At 32.7% G+C, this 14,520-nt stretch overlaps 1 protein-coding gene across 4 annotated transcripts in view; it reads left to right on the top strand.

Moving 5' to 3' along the window:
- The window catches only part of Sox102F (transcription factor Sox102F), a 615,532-nt gene that overhangs the window by 448,547 nt on the left and 152,465 nt on the right, over positions 1-14,520 (top strand). Inside the window, exon 1 of one of the 4 annotated variants that reach the window (XM_074170031.1) lies at positions 7,611-7,766. The exons of the other annotated variants lie outside the window; for them this stretch is intronic. The gene's annotated coding sequence lies outside the window, so the exon portion shown is untranslated. Of the gene's footprint in view, positions 1-7,610; positions 7,767-14,520 lie in introns of those variants that run through there. 4 annotated transcript variants of the gene reach the window in all.

The following is a 14,520-nucleotide window of genomic DNA, read 5'->3' as shown; positions in this document are numbered from 1 at the left end:
ATCCGAGCCACCAACACTTTCGGTAAAAAAATTAACGAGTTTTTGTAAGTACCCTTCTTCTGACCATTTCTTAAAAAAATGGCAAATAAGAAATTCAATATTTCCAAAAAAAAAAACAAAAATATTCACATTTAGGTTGTGAAATTTGTGTGCAATAGAAGATGCCCAAGTAGCTTAATGTGATTATATTTTTCATTTGTTGCTTATTCAGATGAATCAGTTTTGAAAGAATCTACAATAATGTCACAAATCATTGAAAATAATTGTGTGTGACTTTTCCTGAATACCTCGTTTCGGATCAAGTTGTACATGAAAAAAATCAAAAATATTCTATTAGCTAACATAGTCTCGATTCGTTTGGATGTTCAGTGCATCACCCATCCAATTATGAAATTATTCGTCTCTATATCTTTTAAAACTCAGTGTTACAAATCAGTTTTTCATTATTTCCGATATATTGATATAAATAAATGCCTATTGTTGGTAATTCATATACAGGAATACACTAAGGTAATATCAACAATATCAACCTTAGCTTCTCATGACTTAGTTCTTCTTAACCGGCATTGCTGGTAATTTCAAAATAATTTTTAAACTCTTAAATGTTGCGTACTTCAATAACGATACAAATCAAGATTCTTGCATGCACTGAAAAAATCACGACTAGTAAGCTGTTGTTTATTTTTACCTTGAAACCGGGAAGTTGTACCTACAAATGCCATTGTTATTTTTATCTCATTGAATAATAATCGTGATCTTCATGTCGATTGTACGACTATTCTTTATGCTAGATGTTGATTGCATAAATATTGCTAACCTTATTGTTTTAGTTTCGTAGTAACCAAAACAGACAAATCAACATTGTCCATATCATAGTTTACGGTGAGAGTAAGCCATATATTTACGTATTCTACAATTAATTGTTTTGTTTAGAGGGTAACAATTAAACCATAAAAAGCAGTATTAACTTCAGTTCATGGAATAATTTGTGGCTGTGTACGAGTATATGGATGTTCATCCTCGACAAAACTGGATAATATCTTTCAGGTATAATTTGATTGTCTTTCAACTGATAGTTGGCGAGAATCAACGGATTTGAAAGCCCCAATTCAAATATTCCACATTCTATAAGAGTGAGAGAGCAGAAACCATAACCAATCGAACTGGGATATACTCAGAATTTCTGATGAAACAAATTAAAAAATTTTCTCCTATCCAATGACGCTTAATTTGTGAGAAATATGAAGGAGTAACAAAAACCGAAGCCGTAAATTGGTGCAAGTGTTAGTACGCCCGACTCACGATCGAACTCATGGTTTCCAACCCAATTTCGACCAGATATTTGTCTCGAACTAATTTTTCTAGATGGAGTTTGGGTTGATTCTGCTACTTCATACGGTGAGATGAATAGCCATGATGTTCCCTGAGAGGTTCGGGGAGTTATTAACCATTACCTATTGACAATAGAAATCAAAGCCATTGACTTTGCAAAAACACCAAATCAGAATCGGCACAAACCACTTTTGATCGTACACAAATATTCAAGTCAACCCTCTTACTACAAAATTGAATTGGTACCTTCGAAAAGCCAACTAAGAGTCTAGAATTCCAAAAAAATTATAGAGTATGTGATAGTCATAGTAACAGTTTTGGTCTTTTTCCATAGCAACTCCTATAACTTTAAAATAGGATGAAATGTGGATTGTGTAGAAGAAAGTACTTACTGAAAATAGAATATTTTTGAGTATATGTGAATGGCATAACCAGACACAACAAAAATCAGAACAAAAGCATCAGCAGACTTCATCGTATTCCTAAACATCATGATCCTGGAACAATAAATGAAGAAAAATCAAGAGCAAATCGAAAGGCCAACTCATCCAAGAGGCAAAACTTCAGGAATTTCGAAATAACAAAACGTCCAAAATAAATTCCAAGAGGTTTGTGGTAAGTTTCTGAAATGTATAGTTGTAAAATCCGAAAAATCGAAAAAAAATCAAATCAAGAATTAGTACTTAGAACATGTTAACGTATAGAATGTCTGAATAAAAGCTTCGAATCATCTAATAAAATTCATTGGTCCCAGAAAAGTAGTCTTAGTTTTGGAGCTCCAATGACAAATCTTTGGATAATGTGTAATAGAAATTCGTCAACGTTTCCCACTTTTTTTGACAGTTTCAGCTGCAATTAATTAGAACTTGTGTTGTTTTGAAGAAGAAGAAAACAATCAATATACGCTATTATATATATAGTATGGGTATTGACAGGGAGTAATACACACAAAAAAGTCTGCTACTTTTTCATGAAAGTTACCTATTGAAAAAAAAGACTTTCAATTCGAAATTCAACTTTATACTGTGATGATCTATTCTTTCTATACTACAACAAAAGTCAAATATTATACGTGATTTTTCCAAGAGGCCGAACCACAACAATAACGTTAAACGTTCACTCTCGATTTCGCCAGTATCACTCTCCCCTAACATCACCAGTCACGAAAAATCAAAACGAGGTCGATCATTTGCCTGCTCACCCACACATGTGGTCTGTCGCTATTAAGTCCGGCAGTCGAGAGCTCCTAATCTCTGAGATGAAACAGATGTGTGGCACTCTGCAGAACAAAGACTCCTTTCTTTCCGCTTCGTTCAGAAGCATAGCCCACTCAAGCCGCGAAGAAGTTCCATCGCCGCATTTGTTTACGAGATTTCGCCAACTTAAATATGATGCAACGCGAATTATCTAGCGAATGAATTAGTCTTTTGTTCAGGCTGATCAGAAATCAGAACCGTTTTATTAGTTGGGGGTTTTTGACACAACTGGATACGGATGATATCACCTGGATACAGGTTGAGTGTCATTCAACTAGTCTTGACAAAAAGTTTTATTGAATAATAAAATTCCAATCTATTGCATCCATTCGCTTGGTATATATTTGGAGGCCAGGATACTTAGCATTAGACTGAAGAAATAACTTTGAAAGTTTGGAAAATTAGTAAAGATCACATCCACAATTATATAATAGTTCACTAGTTCAAATTCGAGATAAATAGGCATAAAACTACGATATTAGCTCATAAAAAGAAAAGATTCGGAAAGGAGAAAATTTGCAAGTTCCAACTCTCGGAACTCTACTTTCATTATTCATAAATAATTTTAAAAAAATTAACAATATATTTTAGATATTTCAATGATTTTCAACTTTGAGAAATTAGAATAAACAAACTATAGTTTGTACAAACCTATGAGTAATTATTTTTTGAGCCTATTATTTATACTTTTATGTCGCCAATTGTGAAAACGAAGGTCGGAAAAAAACGTATGAGTTAACAGTTGATAAATCAAAATTAAATCTATTTTCAAAGGGACTTAACTTTTTGAAATGTTCAGCTAACACCGCGATTTACTTTAATAGTTGTGTTATACACAAATTTTATATTATTATCGTTTTCGCAACTAACAACTGGATACTAATAGGTACCACTTTTTTATGTCATTCGTCAATATATCATTCCTTAACAGACTAATCGAATATGTAAAAAAAATATTTTATCGTCATGTGAATATGCATAAAAAAGGTTTTTCGTAAAATATTTTTATTGAATATAAGTTCCTACGAACATATTTCCGGAATTTCTTCATTTATGAGATACAGGGCGTTGAAGTTCAAAAAAAAAGGTATTTATAAAATGATATATAGTATGTTTCACTCTAAATGGTATTGGCGTATCAAGTGCAATAAAGTGCCTGACTTAATCCCACTGTGTAGTGTAGTGTAGTATCAACTGCAATAAACTTCCTGGTTCAATCCCATTGTGTAGTGTAGTATAGTGTATTATTGTGATTATCTTCCTCATATTTGATTCATGTTTTACAACTCAAGGGTCCAATTGGTTTTATTTTAATCGTTCAGCCAATAACATATACCGTGAAACTTGCTATAAATATCGTTACACCGATTTGGTTCAAATTTGCTACAGTTATTTGAAGTAATAAGGCACTTATTAAGCCAGTACTGGATTGAACATGTTACGTTACGACTAGTGGAGACGGAGTAGCGCTACATATTATTATGGACATCCATGCGTAACTGTTACAAGTCGAATCATAATTTTTGGCTTTTTACGCGTCGCATTGAAGGACTGTAAAGTTACGCGCGATGACAAATGACAAGTGAACGAGTATATAGGTTTGCGTAATTTTGTCTGTAGTATGCGGCGCATTGTTTAATACGGCCAAAACTCAAAACCCGTGACATTTCGCTCTTACGTTACGGAACGTGTCTGACTAATAGATACGGATCGTTAGGATTTCCCTACAATTTGCAAATGGATCTAAAAATTATTTTTTATTTGGCAAAATATTCAAAAATTTCACTGAACATTCCACTTTGACCACTCAAGCCGCGAAGAAGCTCCAGCGTTGCATTTGTTCACGAGATCTCGCCAATTTAAATATGATGCAACGTGAATTTGAAGAGCTTCATTATCTGGCGAATGAATTGGTCTTTTATTCAGGTTGAGCGGAAATCAAAACGGGTTTTATTGGTTGTGGGTTTTTATTATTTCGTGTTGGCCTTTATGTTCGGAGATGAGTGCCGGAAATATGAAAATGTTCGGTTCGATTATTAGGCCATTTCAATAGTAGGGGGTTTGTTCATTATAGTAGTTTGAATGATTCTTATGGAAATTGGATGAAAAATGTTTTGTTGGAATGAGTAAAATAAACTGTTGAACAATTTGAATTTTAGGAAACTTATCTAACAAATGGCTATGACCAGAACTAGAAAATCGGAAACCGTGAGAGTTAAAAAATTGATGTGATTAGAAAAAAGAAGAGAAAAGAAGAAAAAAGAAATGATGTTTTGAAATATAAGAAATTCTTATTAGTTCGGGAAATGGTATTCGAAAAGAACCGAAATCAACTAATATAATATAATATATATTTTTTCCCTCTACAAATTTATAACTACACGGGCAGGTAAGTGTTAATAAATAAATTGATACTCAATAGAAAATAAATAATTAATGAAAAAAATATTTGAATATAATGTGTTTGTTGATAAAAAATGAAAATGATTCATAATTATTCATTAGGTAATAATTTATAAACCTTAAATGAGCTGATTTTGATCGGGACAACCAGTTGATTTCAAATAATATTTAATCTGCGCTCGCGCTGCCCTCTATCTCAAAAACGATTTAACGTATGAAAAAATATTTCAAACAAAAGTTGTAGAGAATTTATTTCTCCACAATATTGATAATAGATACAATTAGCATAAAACTCATTGGAAACGATATATTGGCGAAAAACTTGCAAAAAGTCTTTTTTTATTTTACTTTTGACCCCCAATTTTTGAAGTTGCGGCTGTCGAATCATATGCGAATTTTCAAAATACTTTTATGATGCCAAAATACAAAGATTATACGAATTTACATTTGGGTATGTCCACTTTCCTAGGCAAACCCCCTAAATTGACTGGCCTATCTACCAAGCAACTAGCTGCCGAAATACCATGAAACAAGCACATCTGAATTCCTTTGAAAGCGTTCGAATTGTTCGGTTTGAACTTAGTAATAGGAATAATTTGTTCACTTATATCCAGTAGAATCCTGCACTTTGGGATGACGGTATGAAAAAATTTAGTGACAAAAAATAGAATTTCAAACGAATGATTCAAACAGACTCAACAGTATATGAGTGGTTATAAAAAGTCATTTGAAAAACGATAAAGACCAATTATTGTATTATTCGCGGTAGTGTATCACATAATAGTGTATCACAATTGAGCATATTCTGTTATTTCCAGAACTCATTACGAAATATATTTATATGAATATGAAATATTTACCATAAATCTCTCAGACAGTGAATTGTTTAGTATTTCCTGACAAGATTGATAAAAACATAATTTAAATAACCTTCTGTTGACATCCTCATACAATTACATTACCCAACACATTATTTAAATGAGACAAAACCCCAATTACGAAATCTAACCCGAAGACCTAACAAAATCATCAAAAAGAGACATACATGTGATGATAACAATTATTGAGTTCTGTAACAAAATTCATTAGAGTGAAATATTGAATTCGATTGAAATTATCTGACTGGAGCGAGGCCGTCGATAAGTATAATAAAATCGGAAATTTGGATGCCTTGATAATAAAAATGTCCATTATGCCTTATAAATGATGGGAACACGATTTGGATTCAGTTAATAGCGTCTTCTTTCTTCCAATAATCTCTTTAATTAAAAATAATGGCACTGCTTTATTTCAAGCGTGGCCATTAAAAATCTAACCGTAAGGATTGACCACTGCGCCATAAATCATGTCGAAGGCAAATTTTCGTTCGGGACACAAAAAGTAAGTGTGTAAAATGATACGCAGCCATATGGATTCTACAATAGATATGTGAGTAGGGCCCTAGAAAAAGCGTTTCGGAATTGTGGATTGAAACAAAAGACAACACACATCTGGTAACCATTTATAAACACCGGGTTTTAAATTTTCGAAAGTGGTTGCTATATATCTGCCACATCCGTTTTTCCAAGAGAGTATGTAAAATTGAGTGCTCAGTGATAATATTTGAAACAGCTGCCGACTGTCAACTAAGACTCATATTTCGGTACTTATGAGTTCTGAATTTTTTAGGAAACACTGAAAATATTTGTATATTGAAGAACAGTTTTGTATTCGAGGTGGTTGTTCAATGTAAAGAAATACCAAAATAAAAACCAAAGCACTGTAGTTTTGAGATCGCAATTTGGAATAGCTGATGAAATTATTCATGACGTATTTATAAAAAAAATCAAAATGCATTTGAGAATGAATTTCTCTTTCTTTGTTATATTAACAGAAGACCATGAAAGTATTCAAAATTCAAATTATTATTATTATTATTATAATTGGGACTGTATTAATCAACTTAATCAACATTCAGTTAAATATTCAGTTAGATTCAGTTAAATAATCACATTACATGTTACAACTATTACAACTATTTTATGTGCTATTTTGAATTCATCAAAAAGTCGAGAATTAAACACCTAAGCATAGAATATGCTTGTATTGCACCTGTTTAAAAAAAATCTGTTTGAAATCTGTTTTTCTGTTAATCAGCTCTATTCTCTCTATTTGAATAAATCCTTACGCCTATAGAAAACAAAAAAAAGTTTTCATATTATAGGTTATATAATATATTGGAGAGAGAAGGTGAATGCATTGGACAAAAAAAAAGAGTGAGAGCTGACCAAAAAATGAAAGTAAATCTCCACATATATTTCTTAGAGATATTTAATAGTGAAAGACAAAGAAGATAATAATAGAGTGTTCCTGACAAAAAAGTTTCACTCAAACAATAAGTTCACACAGTACCGCATGGAAGAGGTTTTCTACTCTACTTTTCAGTTAAAACCTCTGACATTTTGCTAATTAACAAGTCGGTTCTTTGTTGTTACCAAATCTTGTGTCGTTTTGGTGATAACAGGTCAGTTCTCAGTTGGTACCAGATGTTTGTTCGTCTAAAGTCTTTTTTAGCTGTGAGTATAGTATTTAATTTTTTGGAGGTCAGTCAGAAGAAATAGATAAGTGTTAGTAACTGGCTGTTTTGATGACAGTATGGACAGGTTATGTGAGTTCAAGAATGACCTTCGATGGTCTGATTTTGTTTGAAACATATTTTTCAAGACGAAAAATGTTTGAATCTTCAAAAGGAGTCAGCGTGTTATTTTGTTGATCAGACATTCCAAATATATTCAGGTTAGTTTTTCTTCTATTTCTTCCATTCATTTCTTGCATATCTTCAAACATGATAAAATCGAAATTAAAAGAGGAATTGATTTGCAGGTTCCTGATGTTCTCTTGAAGGTTAATGATGGACTCTTTGAGTTTATTGATTTCAATATCATTCTTTTTCTTGATTTTTTTGAGACCTGAGAATTCTTTGAATGGATTCTGATAGATTTTAAAAACTTCCCATCAGGTCTCCCATGACGGAATTAGAGCTATTGCATAATATTTTAATTGTTTTATTGGGAAACTGAGTCGATAATCAATTCAAGGGACCATTTAGTGAAGAATGACAGATGGAAAACTTTTTGAATTTCAATGTCATTGCTCACCGGAAAATGCAGTGTGGTTTTTAATATTTGTTGCATTTTTCATGGAATTCCATTGAATGTCATAAATAATCGTCACAAAATGCATCCTCCTAATACTTCACTAGAAATATGAACTAACATGAAGTGCGTCTCATTCTGAGGTTCTGTCAATAGATATGATGCAAATGAAAATCATGAACCGTATTAAAATTTGGGAGTAGGTTTTCAGAGAAACCTTTCAAAAATTACTGTCAATTATAAAATTGATTCATTCATAACCGATAAGTGACAGAAAACTGAAATAACAATAACCTGTGTGGACTTTTTTGGTTACTAGACTTGAACCGAATATCCCCAGAATGCAAGTAGAACATGATCAACTTATCGGATGTTTGGTATTTAAAAAAATATTCTCATAGTTTGTTTTTTTATAAACCATAATTTTTTTGAGAATAAAAGGTTTTGGCTTTCTACTTCTGGATCTTCATATAAAAAATATCAGAAATTTGTGGAAAAAAAAGTCCTCTCAAAAATACTACTTTCATATAAACATTACCATTATTATTATTATTATTATTAAATTATATGAAAGAAAAAGTACTTCAGAAACTATTTCTTCTGCATGAACATATGAATATAAAAAAACATTGTTCCTTTTTGTACAAATTTCTTATATAAAGATTTCTGATTTTTTTAATTAATCCCTTGAAATATACCGCTTCCAATTCAAACTTTACTTTCTTCACTTTCTGAAGTTTTCCAGTTATCATTGAAAGGAAATTTAAAATTCCATAAATTTTGTGAATTTATATAAATTCTATTGTCCCAGCTCTTCAGACGTTATAACTTAAATATAAATGTTCTCTTCTTCTTTACAAACTCAAATCATTTCATCAATTTCCTCAGAAATACGAGATTCCTATTCCCTTGAAATCATCGGCTTCAGGTATTTATGAGATGAAATTCTTTTCATTGTCGACTAGAGAATTGATATTCTCTGAATGCGTTGAATAAATGAGTATTCTTCATTAACATATTTATTCGATACAAAATATGTATTTGTGTGCAGTGGCATTGATATAATATTCATGTAATATTGAGATACCCGTATTATTCCTTTTATTTCAAAAGAGATATGTTAATTAGCTATAAATATCCTTGGTGCAATTGCATATGAAAATTCCATTCGGTTTCATGCATTAGTTCAAATCCAAGTAGATATTTCTGCATAATTATAATAATTACATCTCTTCAATTTATTTTCAACTATCCAACATTATGGTAAAATCGAAAAATATCTGCGTCATCCCGATGTGGAAGATTTAAGGCCTCGGTTAAATATAATCTCTTACAGAACCCATACAAGTTTCATTATCGCATAGAACCTCAATCTTCATTTAAATAATCACTTCAATATTTCTAATCCTCTTGTGATTAATATTAGTAAAATCATTTCCTTTGATCGCATCGACCACGAAGAGAGAACAACGGAGCTTAACGATTTTTTGTGGCGAGATACCTGAGAAGAACAAATTTGATGTCTTTATTTTGAACTGATGTGGATATTAATAAAAGCTGGAGGACTTCCTTCTAAATGACGGTTCGAATGGTTAAAACGTTCGAGTCCTTCAACGTGTCTGGTTAAGATAAGATTGTTAGAAGAGAAAGATTTAGATGGAGACATTTGTATAATCCCATGAGCGTTTATGTTCCTCCTAAATGAAATATTGGGATTAGAGTAGAATTTTCTGGCGGTGCTAAAAATTCAACTCGTAATTATGTGACAACGAATGTTTGTGTCCCTTCCAGCCATCTCGTTAAGCGCCAATATTCTTCTCAAAAACTTTCGTTATAAAACTATTGATATAGTTAGTAAGGTTTATTGTCATTGCTTCATAGGTTATGACAGACTATTTATATATCTTCATTTAAGCTAACGTTCCCATCTTTCAGTATTTTGAGGTTTTCCCAGTATACGGGGTCTGCTCGAAATATTAAATGAAATTTAATTTTTCTCAAAAAATATTCATTTATTCATCAATTTCTTTTTTGTGTCCTTCAAAGTAGCCCCCCTCAAATAAAATACACTTGCGTTAGCGGTTTTTTCAATTCTCGTAGCAATTCTGATACGCTCTTTGTGGCATATCCTTGAGCTATCATAACGATTTGATTTTAATCTCCTTAGTTGTCGCAAAACGCCGTCGTTTCATGAGTCTTTTCAATCTTGAGAACAGAAAAAAAAACAGAGGACTAAATCTGGATAATATGGTGGCTGAGGCATGAATACGGCGTTGTTTTTAGTCAAAAAATACGAACAAGCAATTACGAGTGTGCATGTGCATTTTAGCCTGATGCTCTTCCCAAGCGGCGCATAACTTCCTCATTGAACGTACGACCAGGTGGCAAGAATTTCTGATGCTTTTCGACATGGTAATCGAAGTGAACGGTGAGCAAAACTTCGACATTTGATCGAACTTGGCGTGCTTCTTTTCGTCTTAGCTCTTGGTCTCTTAGATTGAGACAATTTGACTTTAGTTTCGATGTCATAAATATACCCATGATTCGTCACCAGTTATAACCCTTTCAAGTAAATTCGGATCGCCGTTGACGTCATTCAACAACTCCTCAGCGATGCTCATGCGAAGGTTTTTAGGTCAAAATTTGGCAATTTTGGAATAAACTTCACTGCCACAGACTTCATTCCCAAGATTTACTAAAAAATGCATGGAATGAGCCAACCGATATGCCGACATCCTCAGCAACTTTTCTAATAGTGATTTAACGATTCTCCGAAATGATTTTCTTTTCTTTCTCAAAATTTTCATCGGTTGTTGATGTGTTGCGGCGTCATCATTCACATGTTCTTAACCTCCTGTGGAAAGCTTGTATCACTTGTAAACATTTTTTCTCTCTCAGAGTACAATCACCGTATGCCCCTGTCGATAGTTCAACATTTCAACACGAAGTTCGATGCAAATCCTTTGATCCATTTTTTTCGATAACAGAAAATCGAGGAACACGCAATACACTTCTAATTTTTATGCCTCTCACCAAGGAACTAAACATGGTAAACACCTGAAATTGTGAACATGCATTCGAAACAAGTGTAGCAACATGAAAAAAATAAAAAATTGCAAGTCGAATATACGTAGCCCCCGAAATTTGAACATTCCTAAATTTTTTAACAGACCTCGTATACATTCTATTGCACTTCTATTCCACTCATGGCATATTCTAGGCTTTTTTGTCCCTTGTCTGTGACTTGTAGATTTTTGTTTTTTTTTTTATTGAAAATAATCTGTGTTATCATAATTGAAGTATCTCGCCCTTTCTGTCAGAACGGGATGATCTCAAAAACTATCAAATGGATTTTCATACGTATTTCACGAATGTAAGGCGTGATTAACGAGGATGGTTTATGTGTATGATTCATTTTTATTTTGTGAGAATTGGTTACAATAGGATGATGTTATCTATGAGAAGTTGGAGCGACCATTCATCAAACATGCTGTCTAATTCATTTTAGAGATCGCAAAATCATTCACGATATATATATATATATATATATATATATATATATATATATATACAGGGTGAGTCAACAAGCAACAAGATTATATATTTTTTTAGCCCTGTAAGGAATTTTTGTTTTCGAATTTTCATTGCGGCATTGCCAAATTATTCCAGAAAAACCTATTTTGCAGACGAAATTCACCACCTGCATGCCTAATACAGCAATCACACACAAACCACAAAAAATTCATTTATTTACGTTCACTTACTCAATTTTTTTTCAATATGAACAATAACGCCTAAATTTTTTATTGAATAGAGGAGTCCAAAAGATGTTAAAAATGGCGAACATTTTCCGCAACACATAATGTCAGTCTTTTTTTAAACGAATTCTCTACACGTTCCAGCATATTCTCTGGGATTTCCCTGAAATCTCTAGTGATTCTTCGTTTCATGTCTTCTATGATGCTGGAGGAGTTTGGTAGACAATCCATTTGATATGACCCCATAAACAAAATCAATTTTGGTCAGGTTAGGTGATCTGGGTCCCTACCTATCCATTGAATGAAATGATCGTTGAGGTATTCCCGTACTCAAACAGTTTGAGTATAGCCATAAACATGATAGCGCAGTCTGCTATCAAAAACGCTTGCATTTTCAATATGATAATGAAACAATAAAGAATAGTCACATACGGCATAATAAATGGAGAGCTTTTCAAACAGTTACGATGATAATCCTTATCTGTTTTAGAATCTGTTTTAAAATCTGTTTTTCCGTTAATCAGCTGCCGCCCCCATACGAACGACAACTCTCAGAAGTTGAGAAACTTGTGCGAGCTAAGGATATCGATTGAATATATTCGTTACCTCAAATATTTCAAGCCCATTATTATTGACATACAATTTGAATTAATATATAAGGATTTGTCCCAAAATCAAAACTATCGGGCGAGAAAATAAATTCAAGCAACCTGACAAATCGATGCGACAACCCTGTATTTTTGTGTTGTGTTGTTTTTGGGTAGATAAGTATACTTACCTATTTTGAAATTGAAACTGATACTTGTGAACATACTTTCGTATGTACATTATCATTATTTACTAGATGGAGTAGTTTTCATTTTATTCGTTGGTTATTAGCTCGAAACTGAAAATAGTTTGAGTTTGGACTTTTCCAATGAGACTTCTCACATTGGTTGCGAAATTTAGGGCCACTAGTTGAACCAGCAACAAGAAGTATTGTTAGGAAACATGTTTGTTATATTCATGTTTATTTCTTTTTCCTTTCCCAAAAATACTCAGCTCATTTGAAATTCTGATCAAAAAATATAAAACAATAAAACTTGATGAAAGTGCATTGCTTTACCTTACCCAACATACTTTTCGGTACAGTCATTTCAAATATACTTCCAAGTTTTAGTTATCTTGTATGAACAACTTCTGTGAAAATGTTAGGATATCGATTGAAAGTCGATATTGAACAACCTAAGGAAACTTTTACAACTATTCTCAAAGAATGTGCGTTGTTCCTTGGTTCATTTCCTGCAAATAAGTTCTCTGTTATACAACCCTATTTTGTTCAGGTGACCTCTGAATTGTCAAAGTTCTGCCTTGATTGTATTCTGAGCCGATCCTTGCTCTGTAGCAGCAGTTGTTTTCTCATATGGTTCTAACTGGTACGGTATTTTAGTGCAAGCACCACATTACTCACAACACTTTTACAACTTTTCTGCAAACAAACAAATATTTTAAATTCTTCACTAATCATCATATCTAAAATTGAGAAATGAAATGAAATCAATGTAAAAGCAACAGATAAGAAATAACTTCCACACTCAATCAAGCAAATTTTGTATCTCACCTTCATATCAAACGACAAAACGGGTTAGTTCCAATGACGTTCCCTCTCAACCTATTTACATTTCTCAATCCATTATTTCTGGTCAACTGATCCACAATGGCACTCCCTACGAAAAACGACAATAATTCAAAGAATAAAGAAGCTCGTTTATATATTCCGATGTTAGCTCAGTTTCCTATATACGGCCATCAAAGCCTATTTATTTTCCACACAGGATCCGGTGAAGCGTTTTACTAACGGATCATCTCACATGGGGTTGAGGACAAAAGTACGACTTGTTTGGGATTGTTCTCGAAAGACAAGGCGATATTTCACTGAAAGGCGGATGTTCGCTTCCTTAAAATAACACACATGATAGTTGTTTACAAGCCAGCACACATTCATCATCATCGTCAGGTCATGCGAAATCCACGAAGACACTTTTAGAAAGGCACAAAGCTAGTTTCTGCGATGATATAGTTACTTTCGTTTGAAATGAAATCACGTTATAATTGATACACTATGTTTTTGATGGATAAAAATTGGCTTTTTGTAATACTCACTTTATTGTGCTGGACATATAATTTCATATTCATACCAGAGTAAATAAAAACAAAATAATTAAAATACTCGATTTTTCATTTATTATTCCACATAAGAGCTTGTATATTATGAGAGATGACTTTTTCATAAAAAACATATACCTATCTTGCCCAAATTGTGTCCATTATGCCTTGAATAATGAAAAAGTTCATTTTCAAACTCATCTTTCATTGAAAATTAAGCAATACGCTATTTGTGATGCACCGTCTGAAACCTTTGCTGTAGTCATGAATATTACTGGAGGTTTTTCCAAACAGCAAACCTTTATTTTAATACCTCGACACGTGTTTTGATCACCAATTGATCATCTTCAAGGAAAGATCAAACTGTTTCATCTTCCTCTTGAAGATAAACCTTATTCATCAAAACACGTGTCGAGGTGTTAAAATAACGATACGCTATTGTAATTTGCTTTTAAGCATCATCATTATTAACAGGTTGTGTTCGTGTTGTAT

This window comes from Leptinotarsa decemlineata, unplaced genomic scaffold (assembly GCF_025532065.1).
Source record: "Leptinotarsa decemlineata unplaced genomic scaffold, Ldec_3_MD MMD2_P_RNA_scaffold_6, whole genome shotgun sequence".
Lineage (NCBI taxonomy): Eukaryota > Metazoa > Arthropoda > Insecta > Coleoptera > Chrysomelidae > Leptinotarsa > Leptinotarsa decemlineata.
Note: the sequence above shows the minus strand (reverse complement) of the source record. Positions and strands in the feature narration are given on the sequence as shown.